The sequence below is a fragment of the Etheostoma cragini genome, chromosome 16, assembly GCF_013103735.1.
Source record: "Etheostoma cragini isolate CJK2018 chromosome 16, CSU_Ecrag_1.0, whole genome shotgun sequence".
NCBI lineage: Eukaryota > Metazoa > Chordata > Actinopteri > Perciformes > Percidae > Etheostoma > Etheostoma cragini.
The window spans coordinates 11,667,188-11,680,162 of record NC_048422.1 but is presented as its reverse complement, the minus strand read 5'-3'; the positions used below and the strand labels follow the sequence as shown (position 1 = coordinate 11,680,162).

Below are 12,975 nucleotides of genomic sequence, written 5' to 3'. Positions count from 1 at the left end.
AAAAAACAGAAAACATGCAAATGTGTTGTGTGTATTTTCTCTTTCTGCTGTTTTGTTGAAGCAAAAATACTTGTTTGTTTGTGGTATCACCTTGACCTCCCCCCCCCCCCCCCCCCCCAAGATGTGGGATGACACGCAGCAAAGGGCCGCAGGTCGGATTCAAACCCGGGCCGCTGCAAAGGACTCAGCCTAGATGGGGCGCCCGCCCTTACTGGGTGAGCTAGAAGTCGCCCACATTTTCCTCTCTTTCTGTCACATACACACAAAGACAGTCTAGCATGATTGATGATGTCAAGAGGGATGTAACAGCCATCCAAGTGCTCCTGCCACTGTAGCATACGAGTTGCCCTCCTGATCCCTTCTGCTCTTTCGCAGAAGGTTCAGGCCACTTAGTCGGCCCCTGTCAACAGCGCCAGCTGCTCTCGCTATCTGCTAAACACTCTTGGCTTCTCTTAATGGCAACCAAACGAGCATCCGCCAGCTCTCACTTCCCTGGGCTGTGATCCAGTATGAGGACCCGAGTTTTCTGAATTAAACAGATCTGCAAGGGGTTTAAGCTGTTAACAGCCATCTGCTGCTCCTGCCAGGTGTCAGCTAGTCAAAAGGCCAGAAATACGCACCGAGTGTGCGTCTGTGTCCGAGCGTCAGTCGCAGCACTCGAGTGACCTGAGCTGTCTCACAAACTGTAGATTAAGGGTGGGCAAATGTGGAGAGCAGCAGCTGAGCCTACTGTCGGACAGCAATCTGAAACAATGCGCAAGTGCTCGCTCCTACACACACACACACACACACACACACACACAAACACACACACACGGGCTGGGACGAAAGGAAATTCAAAGAAAGAAATCAGGGCAAAGTAAAAGGGGGACGCCACAGGCTTTGCGTGAGGTCAGTGTACTCCTCCTCCATGAGGAATACTTCTCAGCCAGTCAACCATTTATAAAGATGTCTTATGACAAAATATCTCTGGTGATGTCCTTGAGACTTCAAATGTATAGCTTATTAAATCCTTTCTTACAAACTGCCAGTGTGGCCTTTGAAAGATTGAAGGTTTATGCCAGGATAAGACTACACGACTTTTTTGTCTTTCCCGACAGCCACTGTGTCAGATAAGACAAACATAGCGCCATGCATTCTTTCTGTGTCTTGGACAGAAGAGTGGAAACACTACAGGTATGACAGCAACCAGCCCCCGACTCATTGTCACGTGCTGTCGCCAAGATCACGAGCAAGTTCATTCAGTAGGTTGTCGGACACTCACGAAAATCTTTTAGAACTCACAAAAACATTTTTGAAATAAAGACTAGGCTATTTCCGGCATATACAACATACCAACATTTAAACTTGGACTGTGACACTCCAAAAGCACAGACATTTTCAAATAATTTCTAGCATGAGTTTATTTGACTTCTCAGGTTGGCATGTTTGAGCAAAAGGCTCTGCTGAAGGCAGATACGATTTGCTGAAATACCTCACCCAACGAAACAAGCTGCAGCCAGAGTATTGAGCTTTTGTGCTTCTAGAGTGCTGCAATGCCAGTTTTCATGTGTCTGACTTCTGAATTGAAAAAAAGCTGCCGCATTTGAGCCGTAAATTTTACCAATGTGGCAGCAATCCAAGGTGACATTGCGAAGTCACGCCACGGCTCACTGCTCAACCGTTCACAGCAGTGTCCCTCAATGACAACGGCCCCGGATGTCAGCAAACCACCACTACAGAGCAACACTGCTTACTGTGATATTAAAGCCGGTCATTGAGTGTTGGCGTACAGAGAGTTTACAGAGTGCAAAAGGAAAAAGATTTGAGGTATTTAATAGAAGCCAGTGGTCCCAGCCCAGCATAACATGTACACAAAGATACTCTACATCTGTGTACTGTAAGTTACATACTTTTCAATTTGTGGTTATTTGTGCGGATGTGTTAATATTTGGAGCATTGTGTGCAGGCTTCTTGTGTGTTGAAGTCAACCAATCTCAATGGTGTGCTCTCTATCTCTCTACTAGCAGAACTCTGGTTTTTATTTGCTTTTGCCCTCTCTCTGACATTGCAGTGCTGGCCTACAGTTTGTCTGGCACAGACAAGTGCTCTCTCAGCCTGAGTCATGCAGTACATGCTTTCACTCCAGATTCAAAATTCAACACTTACACAACCTGCCACATCATTGAGCCATTTTAATTCCAGCAGAAGCATTAAGCTGCCGAATTCTCAAAGACGCTGCCTTCAACAGCTGCTGGGTTTAATGAAATATTGTTTTTGGAACTTTACACCCTGAGTATCATTTTCTCATCAGAAACATGGACGCCGGTTAATTTTTAAAAAAACAACAACGCAGCAATATGACGGATTCTGTCAATTCAAACAGCGTCTTTCTTATGCCATAGAACACGTCACAAAAAAATCCAATATCCAGTCTATAAAGACATTACTAGTAATTAATCTTCTGTTTGAATCTATCGGGCTAAACTGACCGGGATGTGGAGAGCATTCTGACTCAGGAGTTTGAGAGAGCTATCTTGTTTTCTTCTTCAGCAAAAAATAAATAAATCAAACATTTCACTGGAAATCTAATTAAAGATGCAAACATGTCTATTTGTCTTTCTCTTGTCTGTGTTATATTATTTGCCTTTTCTATTTCTTTCACATACTGGGGAAGTCAAATAAAAAAGGAGCAAGGTCTTTGAAATCTGACCTTTTGTTTATCGAAAACGTGTGTAAAACAGACTTGAGCTTGAAGGTGTAGGAGACACAGATACTGCAGTTTGATTGGAGAAGTTGGATAGAGAACCCCCTGCTCTAAGTTGTTTAGTCCAGTTTAAAATGAATATGGTTCATGTTAACTTCACAATGGATTCAATTCATCATTTGAAATTACTGGGAGCTGTTAATACAGATGTATTTCAGTGTATATACAGTGTGCTGTACAAGACAAGCTGACTGGGTATACTTGTGTGTAAAGTCTTAAACTTGAATTGAACTGTGGACAGCAAGGAGTCAGTGCACAGGTCAAATGAAACCTTAAAAGCAAGTGTACCGTTTTATCAGCCCGACCTCTAACAGATGGCTTTCTATAGTCTGATTCATGCAAAGCTGTACCAGAATGGAGAAAAGTCGATGGAAGAGGCTTGTTTACCATGAAGATTTTCATTTCATGTTTATTTGAATAGGGACAGATGCTACAACAAAGACATTTGTGCACCAAATCTCCAATGTACAGCATCACAGCACTTATAGCTATTGCTAGTTTCCAATGCCGATCCTAGAGGAGAGAAACAGTCTACCCTGAATTAAAGGTCCCATGACATGGTGCTCTTTGGATGCTTTTATATAGACCTTAGTGATGCCCTAATACCATATCTGAAGTCTCTTTCCCAAAATTGAGCCTTGGTGCAGAATTACAGCCACTAGAGCCGGGGGGGGGGGGGCAAGGTGGAGGCTGGGAGTGCAGCCTTGACCAACTGCCACTTTGCTCGTTTGAAAGCCGGGATGTCTCTCTCTCTCATGGGTGGGCCAAATTCTCTGGGTGGGCAAAGCAGAGAAAGGGGAGGGAACCTTGACCCCTATGACCTCATAAGGGGCAAGATTCCAGATCGGCCCTTCTGAGCTTTCATTTTCTCAATGGCAGAGCAGGATACCTAGGGTTTCCTTTACACCTATCGCCATTTCTAGCCACTGGGGGACCATAGGGAGGCTGGGGGTACGCATCATAATGTTAAAAAACCTCATAAAGTGACATTTTCACACAGTTTTCTATCTGTGTGGGATAAAACTCTCAGTTCAGCCTCAGTGCCAAAAATGAATTGGAAGCACATGGAAGACAGAATTAGATGTAAACAGAAATAACACGTATTTTGAAGGATTTTGTCTGAGGAGAAACTTGGTATGTGAAAATGCAGATAATAGCAGTCCTGTCAGAAGCAAAAGTAGTTTTAAGGTGCCTGATATCTTATCTCTCTGTCCCAGAAACGCCTCGATCCCTAATCACCATGCACTCTGCCTCACGTCTTCATCCCTTTTTCTTTTCTCCACTCAAATAAACACAGAGTTTGGTATGCAAAACAGAGTTTGCAAACGTCCATTCGGCCCAGTCAACAAAGTACGTCCCAATTGTCTAAGACTTAAATTCCACTTCTTTCCCTATTGCAACACCAAATTTTAACAACTTTCCTTTAACATCTCTCTTGTAAGTGGCAGAAACAAACACGACAAACAACAGAAGAAACTACAGAAGAAAAAGTTGAGTAAAAATGTATGTTTGTAAAGAGATAAGAGTAAAACTTTATGTTAACATACACAGTCAACTGAAGTGAGCTTCCTATAGTAGGAGTACTCAAAGATGCCGTTATCTTGAGTCCATGCCTAATTTTACATGGATAATATGGTACTCTTACACATCTGGTACTAGGCGTGTGTTTTTATGTCATTCCATTGGTCCTTGTATCTGCAATAACCAGTGATGGAGAAAGTATTCAGATCCTTAAGGTATGGTACTCGAAATACTGAAAAAGGTGTCTGGGATTGCCTCCCCATGGCTCTCACAGAGCATTCCCCAACTCATCAAATACAGCCCCTAATAAACACCCCTCACAATACTGACACACAATTCACTCATATGCACTAAGGTGCACACATGGCCGAAGTAGCTATTAAAGCAAGGAACAGAGAAGCTTGAATAACAACGCACAGAGGGAGTGAGCAAATATTTGTTTGCGGCTATATAAATGTTCTGAATGTCGAGTACTGCCCATTTAAATAGAACTGTTTTGAAAGTAAAATACCTTCTTTGAGGCACTAAGGGCTTCTTTGAGGCAGTTTCATACAATCAAGGCCCTCTAAACATGAATTTTAATCACTTTGTGATCGCTTAACTTTTCATCTCATGTCCTCATCAAATCAATATTTTGACTTGTCCGGTACTAAACTAATGATTTTCCCATCAGTCTTTGTGTTTAGTGCTAATTAGTTAATGCTAGCCTGCTAAACTAAGCCTGTGAACATAATAATTAACCTATAAGCATTAACACTACCAGTCAAAAGTTGGGGGTCACTTAGAAATTTCCATTGCACTCCATTTTAGACAGAATACCAGGTGAGATAAGTTGCATTGTTTTTTTAACCAAAGCAGCAGTTTTCAGATTACATTATGCGCTTATATAATTGCAAATGGGTTCTCCAATGTTTTCTCAGTTTTTTTAATGATATCAGATTAGTAAACACACCACTGCACCTATTTCCAGCTCAACAAAGCTACTAGCATGGCAATGGAAATAAAAAAGGAAAGTCATCACATTGTGCCTCTATATCAAAGTCATGCAGACAAAAACATTTAAATAAGCAGTCTAAAACTAAAAAGAAAATGCCTTTAATAAAGTGCTATTCTCATTCAAACTTCAGTGTTCCTCCTCCTCTCCACAAAGCAGAATAAGATAAAGTGTTAACAGCACACAGCTACAGGCAACCAGACTCCTCCTGGTGGGGGGTTACTGCGAGTGGGAAGAGGAAAAATGAAAAGAGACCAAAGACTACATACAGTCTATGAGAGAGAGAGACATGAGTGACTTCCTCCCCAAAACCAGATCCACACACACACACACACACACACACACACACACACACACACACACACACACACACACACACGGAACACCATGCTCAACCATGCTCAGTGGGGTTAAACTAGCCTACTGTAAATGCCTAAATTGACTAAACACCTGATATGCCGCTAAGCAGCAGATAATTGATAACAAAAATCACAGCAGACAATCTCTTCTTGTGAAATGCTATGTAGTGCGATAAGCAACAGGTACCCATCAACAGGCCTACGTTGATATAATCTTAAGGTTGGAAATGAAAAAACTAAAACTAAAGATAGATAGATAGATAGATAGATACATACATAGATAGATACATAGATAGATACATACATACATAGATACATACATACATAGATACATAGATACATAGATACATACATACATACATACTGTACATACATAGATAGATACACAGACAGACAGACAGACAGACAGACAGACAGACAGATAGATAGATAGATAGATAGATAGATAGATAGATAGATAGATAGATAGATAGATAAAACTATCACGTTCTTAGCTTGGTTCAGCAGTTAACCTTATCTCTTTGACAGGAGTTGTCCTTCCACAGCACGAGTGGAAACTCACCTCGGGGTTTGAAGTGGCCGATAAGCTACCGTTACTTGATCCACAACAAGCCAGCAACAGCGAGGAGTACAGTATTCCTCCACAAAGACGTCGCGAATCAACACATTGCGGCTATTGCTAGGTTAGCTTGTTAATGACGTTACAGCTGCACCGACAAGTAGAAGTTTAAATACCCCGCCTAATTACGAAGGGTGCGTTTGATATATGTTACAGCCAGTGACGGAGTGGGAGTGAATTACCAGCAGTAATGGGAGTATTGGTACAGTTTATTTACTGTACTGTCAATTATAACACAATCTACTAGTTAATAGCAAACTTAGGCTACTCGTTAGGCAGATTGGCACATTTCAGAATAATGTAACGTTATATTATAGCCTATGCTGATCATTGGATTATAATGTTTATGCGTTAAAGTATACATTTGATGTTGGTGTGGTTCATTTATCTGCTGGTTAAATTGATTTCCCCCACATGGATCAATACAGTTTCATCTTAATCCCCAATATTAGGCCTACATCTTTATTTATTTATTTATTTATTTATTATGTAGGCTATATATGAATCTGAAGATGCAAAGTAACTGAGAAACTAGGGAACGGATATACTTAAGTACAAAAAAAGTACAAGTACCTCAAAATTGCACTTGTACTTGAGTTAAGGTGCTTATTCCACCCCTGACTAAAATTAAAAAGAAATACCACACTACAAACATACTAAAAGATTTGCACCACTGATTGCTGGTGAAGTGAAGTTGGCTTTGGAAGCCTGTGGGCTTTGTTTAACTATTAATCTTTTTAGAATACCAAAATCAACAACCCTAATATGTAGCCTACCAGCTGTGTATTCCATGTTGAAGACTCCACATGGTCTCAACTCAAACATGGATTATTTGAGATTTGGGCAGAATTAAAGGGCACATATCAAGCACTGTTTTTTTAGTTTTTTTATACTCATTCTAGTTCACAATAATCAATATTTTGTATCACATTAGCATATTCTAGTGGATTAGATCTGGATTAGTATTTCAAAAATGGCTCAACTTTAGGCAAACCAGATAAAGAATTTCACATCTGCTAACAATATGTTCAGTAAGGATATTGAGATTGTGAGTATTTTGCAACTGAGCTCTTTGTGAGTCAATCTTCCACTTCTGTTTACCCTTCTTGGAGAAGTGTTATATTTCCTCCCAGTATCAACTTGAACACTTGCATTAGAATTTTAAAATGATTGGTTATTCTGAGAAAGGACTTTAGACTTAAAAACAATGTGTTGATCTCTGAATCTCCCTTTCCTATGGAAATACTACATCACACAAATACTTTATTATTCAAATGTGAAATGTACAAAGTCTGACTAAGATATGGTGCTGCATGTTCATTTCTCTTCAGCAGCTACTTCCTGTATCTTTAACGTTCTTGACTGATGTCAAGTGGCTCAAAATTGTTTTTATCTCACTTTAAAGGCTTTTTATAGCATAATTCACACAGTCTTTTAATCTTTCCAAGTGTAGCCCTGGAAGCAAGTTCATTTGGTTTTGCTCTGTTACTAATTGAAAGGTTGTTTTGGTCTTTATTATACTTTTCTAATTGCTCAAAGTTTTGATGTTATGATGTTATGAGAGCAGCCAGCAATAATTAGGCAGACTACAGATACGGAGTACTGAAGCAGGGAAAGGGGGTGGGGGTACTGAAAGAAATGGGTACCACTGAACTTAAACATCTCATCTGCAGAAGTAGGTCTGAGCGTGTGGTTTCACAGAACCCTGAGCAAGCCTTTTGTTGAATAGTTGGACTGCCATTTTTGTTCTTTTGTAACCTTGGGCGGCCTGCAGCAGGTAAACGATTAATTGAGCATGAGGACTGAAGGCTCAGATTCTGTCCCAATCAGCACTTCTTAATGCTGATGTTGGGTTTTAAGCTCCCTTATGTACCTCAGTTGGGAGCATAACACCACAAGACCCAAAGTGGCATCTAAGCTGCATTTACATTGTGTCTTATATGATGAACAATTTTTCTACAGTGAAGCCTGATTTGTGACGGCTTCAGCCCCGGAGCCTTGACCAATTTCAAACCTGCCCTTTGGAATTTATTCTGCTGATGTTTTGATGTTCATGACTGTTTGTGTAATGATGATGCTCAACTTTTGTTGTTAGGCCCCTCGCATTTATGAGATTTATAACTCACTGGTTTACTGTGTGCAACAAACAGCAAGGTTTTTTTTGAGGATTATTTTTTGGGCATTTGTAGTTCTTTATTGACAGGACAGGTGAATAAATGAAAAGGGAGAAAGGGGAGAAGGGGGAGAAAGGGGGAATGATATGCAGCAAAGGTACACAGGTGGGAGTCAAACCCAGGCCCGCTGCATTGAGGAGCAAACCTATATTAACAGTGGCTTGAGAAAGTTTACACACCCATGCTAAAGTTGATTAAAAAGAGGAATAAAAACAAATTCTTATGGAAATTTATCATAACCCTTAATTAAAAATGTGAGGACACACTTTTTCTTTGTGAATCAATGATGTATTGTAAATAAATAAATGTTCTTCCTTAAAATACAGAGGGCATAAGTTTACAAACCCCTATGTAAAATTCCCATAGAAGCAGGCAGATTTTTATTTTAAAGGCCAGTTTTGACATTGGGCTGTGTATGCCCCCTGTATTTTACAGAAGAATATTTATTTATTAACAAGATATTATTCATTCACAAAGAAAATTTGTGTCCTTAAAAGGATGGATCTTCTAAAATATTTCAAATTAAAGCATTAAGATCAATTTCCAAAAGTGTTTTTGTTACTCTTTTTAATTGACTACTAGAGCATGCGTGTGTAAACTTTCTCTACCAGCTGAGCTATCCGGGCGCCCCACACAGTGGTTTCTACTTGGATTTTAGTATCATAAAAACAAAGTTTCCCACTGATGCCATGCACAGAAATAATTTTGTCCAATTCCCATTTTTGTCCGATATAACATTTAATTTTTGGTGCGTATAATTTATATTAACTTGATATTTAATATTTATATTAGCATGAATTTCAATAGCACCAAAGAGGAACAGAAACACGTCATCTGTCGAAATGAATGAGAACCTAAAAGTTATCAGTCATTCCACTTGGACAGATGAACAGCAATGCTATGAAATTATCCCAAGAGATCAGTGTCCCAAGATGGTTCAAACCCTCTGAAGTGTGGAGACTGAAGGTCAAATTGTTATGTTGACATATTTTCCAAACCAAAAACTGACAAGTGCAACATAAAATGCAGGTGGCAAAAGGCCAAATCAAAGTCAACACAATGATTAAACTAAGAAAACTATTCTACGGTTGATTAAGGCATCGCCTAGCCTAGTAGATGGGAGTTAGTAAACATTTTCATTATTGGTACTTTTAATCATGGATTTATTTCTAACATACTCTTTCTTCTTATTTGAATCGTTAAAGGACGCAAAATCATGTACTTTCTACAATTAGTTATTTTCTAAATGGACATTGGTAACACCGAGATGTAATGTAATGTAAATATGCTGCACCATTACTATGAAAGAAATGTAAATGCATTTGACAAACCCACAAACCCCTGTAGCACTTCTGAGGAACTTCATTTCAACAGCATTTCTCTTTTAATAGAACATTAAGAAAGAGAGAAACCCATCTGTTTGGCTAAAGTCTAACTCAGGATAATGAGGTCAAACTTTTGTTTTTGTTTTCTTTTGCACACAGTTTGGACTCTTTTTCAGTTTGCTCGATGTCAGCATCTAGTGGCAATTAGAGGAACTAGATCTTCAGTCACTAAGGTATTAACTTCTGCATTTAAATGCAGCTTTCTTCATGTAAACACAATTTAAAAAAAGGAGTAGCATCAGAAAATGCACTGAGCACATGTCTAAATAGTGTCATAAACACAATGTAAACATACATAAACTAACAAGGAATTCTTGTTGTCCCAATTCATCTGTATAGTTTCAATGTAGAAGCATTATAAATGTATTCAATTTAAAGCAGAACATGGCAAATGTAGAAAATCTGCTGTCGTCATATACAAAAAAGGACCAAACTGTGAGCTCCCAAGAGACAGCTTCTGAAATGTTATGGTACACAGCACACACTAGTGGTGTATTTCTAGAACTGTTAACACAAAGCTAGACAACATTCAGGCCAAAAACATTGCAGAAAGGCAATACTATTTTATTCAAAGATGAACATGATACAGTTTGTATAGAATAATTAATTTAAAGGTCCCGTTTTGTTGTCAAAGACCTTACATGCTATAACAATACATTGGTATGTGTTCAGTATGTTGGCATGCATTTAGGGGAAAAGAACCTCCAAAGATCTTGATGAAATAAATTTACAGAATGCGAACCGTGTGAACAATAAAGGTTAGGCCCTTCTGACAAGACTGGGCAACAGCTGTTTTCAAACCAACTACAAGTTTAAATGTCGTATGTGAAAAATATTCATACAGCTTTTCTGTGGTTTGCACTTGTCAGTCAGACCCAAACTGTCCTTCAGTGCATTCTTGTTGGTCGTGGAAAGAAATTCAGACCAAAGAGTGAAGTTGCGGTCTTGTTTTTCTTAAGGTAAAAACTTTATCTTGGATAACAAATGCAACGTCCGCTATGTCAGAACGTAAAACCTCTTATACCTGTGTGGAAAGCATGTTTTAATGAGGTAACATTTCCCAGTATAACACAAATTGGAGACATTTCTGCAATTACTTCTCTGGCTAAATTGTAGGTTTTTTAAAGATCATTGGCTATCATCATTGACTTCTACCTTTTAGAAATACAGTGCAATAGTTTTATGGAAATATACAGCCAGAGTGCCTGTATCTATCTGCAGCACTCCACAGTGAGGAGCACAATTTAATTAGATCTTTCTGGAAAACTCGTTGGGTAAGCAAAAATCAATTAAAATCAGTCAACTGCATACAGCCCTCCTCATCCAGCCACTGTACGTGACAATCTGCCAGGGCGTACCACTGCACCATACTGAGAAAAACACATCATATGCATAGTACTAGTCTTAGAAAACAGGCATTTTAGAGTGCCATGCAAGTAGTAAGTAAAAAGAAATCCAAAGTCCCTTTCTTATACCTTCAACACATTAGTGCTGATGTAATGTGGAAGCATTAAATGTTATAATTACTGTTGTGCCAATATTCTATGTTGGAGATGCATTAAAAGCCGTACACTAATATATCAAAATATCAAATAGAAAAACATGGTGTTAAACAATAGGAAAAAAAGAAGGAAAATGCTAATTTTCTCTTTAAAGATCATGTAAAGTGTAACAAATGAATACATAAAAATGTAGTTTATAGTTAATTTGAAATATCTGCAGCAGCCTATTCCGATCAAAACTGGCACCTCTACAGATATGTCATGCATAGATTTGTACAATAAGTCTGCAGCTGCACTATGCTTCCATCTCAAACCTGACTTCGGCCAGTTCTCACAACTTAGTGAAGAATAAATAGTTTAAAGGTTTGTTTTCTTTTAAGTTACTGCACTATGCTTTACAAAGTTAGACAGAGTTGAAGTTTTTGGTGTCCTAAAAATGTGTGCTTTTATAAAACACCAGTGATTCTTAATAATATAAAAACAAATAAAACAAGAACATTCACAATTTTAACTTGAGGTCATTATTTTCTGTTTTCAGCCTACATACTAGGGGTGTACAATTCAGAAAGTGTCACGATTGGATTCAATTCCGATTTTTAGGCTCACAATTCGATTTAAGATCTATTTTTGATTCAAAAACGATTCATAGCATGTAAATGTAGTTAACTTTCCCATATATGTATGTATGTATGTACGTATGTATGTATGTGTGTTCTGTATGTATATATGTATTCATATCAATGTTATTCATGTGGATTTGTTTGTTATTTGTTATAACATCCCTTTTATGATGTCTGTGTATGTTGTGTATGATGTCTGTAAGCTAATGGTACTTGAATTTCTTCTTGGGGATCAATAAAGTATCTATCTAGCTACCAATCATGTGACTGCAGTAGACATACAACAACAAAATCTAAAATATGAATCGATTTTTGGAATTCTATGAATCAGTAGAGCTCGAATTGTGATTTGTATATGAATTGATTTTTTTTGCACACCCCTACTACATACAAGCATCCACTTTGAGAAGAGAATCAAATACATGAAAGTTGAAGCTCTGCATCTCAACGCACAACCTTGTTTGTCCAAGTAACTGGAGATAACTTATTTGCAATTTAAATAATAAAAACAACAATTTGAACCATTTCAGACAGAATAATTTTACACCAACACATTCTGCTTTTCTATATGCATTTGGTAGATGAGTACCTTCAATACTTAATTCGTTGTACCTCTATGAATTTAAAAATACACCTAAACATCATACAAAGATTCCCTAGAAGAACTAGCTGCGGAGAAGAAAATCCATTATTTGTCAATGCAAACTTGTCTGCTATTAAGAGGAATTTGATTGTTCACAAAGCACTGTAGAAACTGTTTTAAAGCTTTTCTTTAAAGAAAAATTGTGTTAAGTGCGCCTATGAGCGTGCAAATGTTCATAAATAGCTTATAGAGTGTTTATATTAGCAAAGTAAACACATGCATTCAATGAAGTAAACATTTTTTTTCACTCTGCTTTTTCATTTTGGGAAAACTTTACAGAATCTTCACTCTAAAATATGTTACAAAACTGAGCACTGCTAATCTGAAGCAGAGTGAACCAGACAATCATGGTCAAGAAACCTGCCCTGCTAAAGAGAATATCGAAGGTGATGGTTAAAAACCATCCCAACCC

At 38.3% G+C, this 12,975-nt stretch overlaps 1 long non-coding RNA gene across 1 annotated transcript; it reads right to left on the bottom strand.

Moving 5' to 3' along the window:
• Positions 1–10,341: 10,341 nt before the first annotated feature.
• Positions 10,342–12,683, bottom strand: LOC117959104. Its single transcript, XR_004659880.1, has 2 exons — positions 12,305–12,683; positions 10,342–11,839 (listed from the first exon to the last, which is right to left on the bottom strand). It is a non-coding gene; the product is annotated as an uncharacterized LOC117959104 (long non-coding RNA).
• Positions 12,684–12,975: the final 292 nt, after the last annotated feature.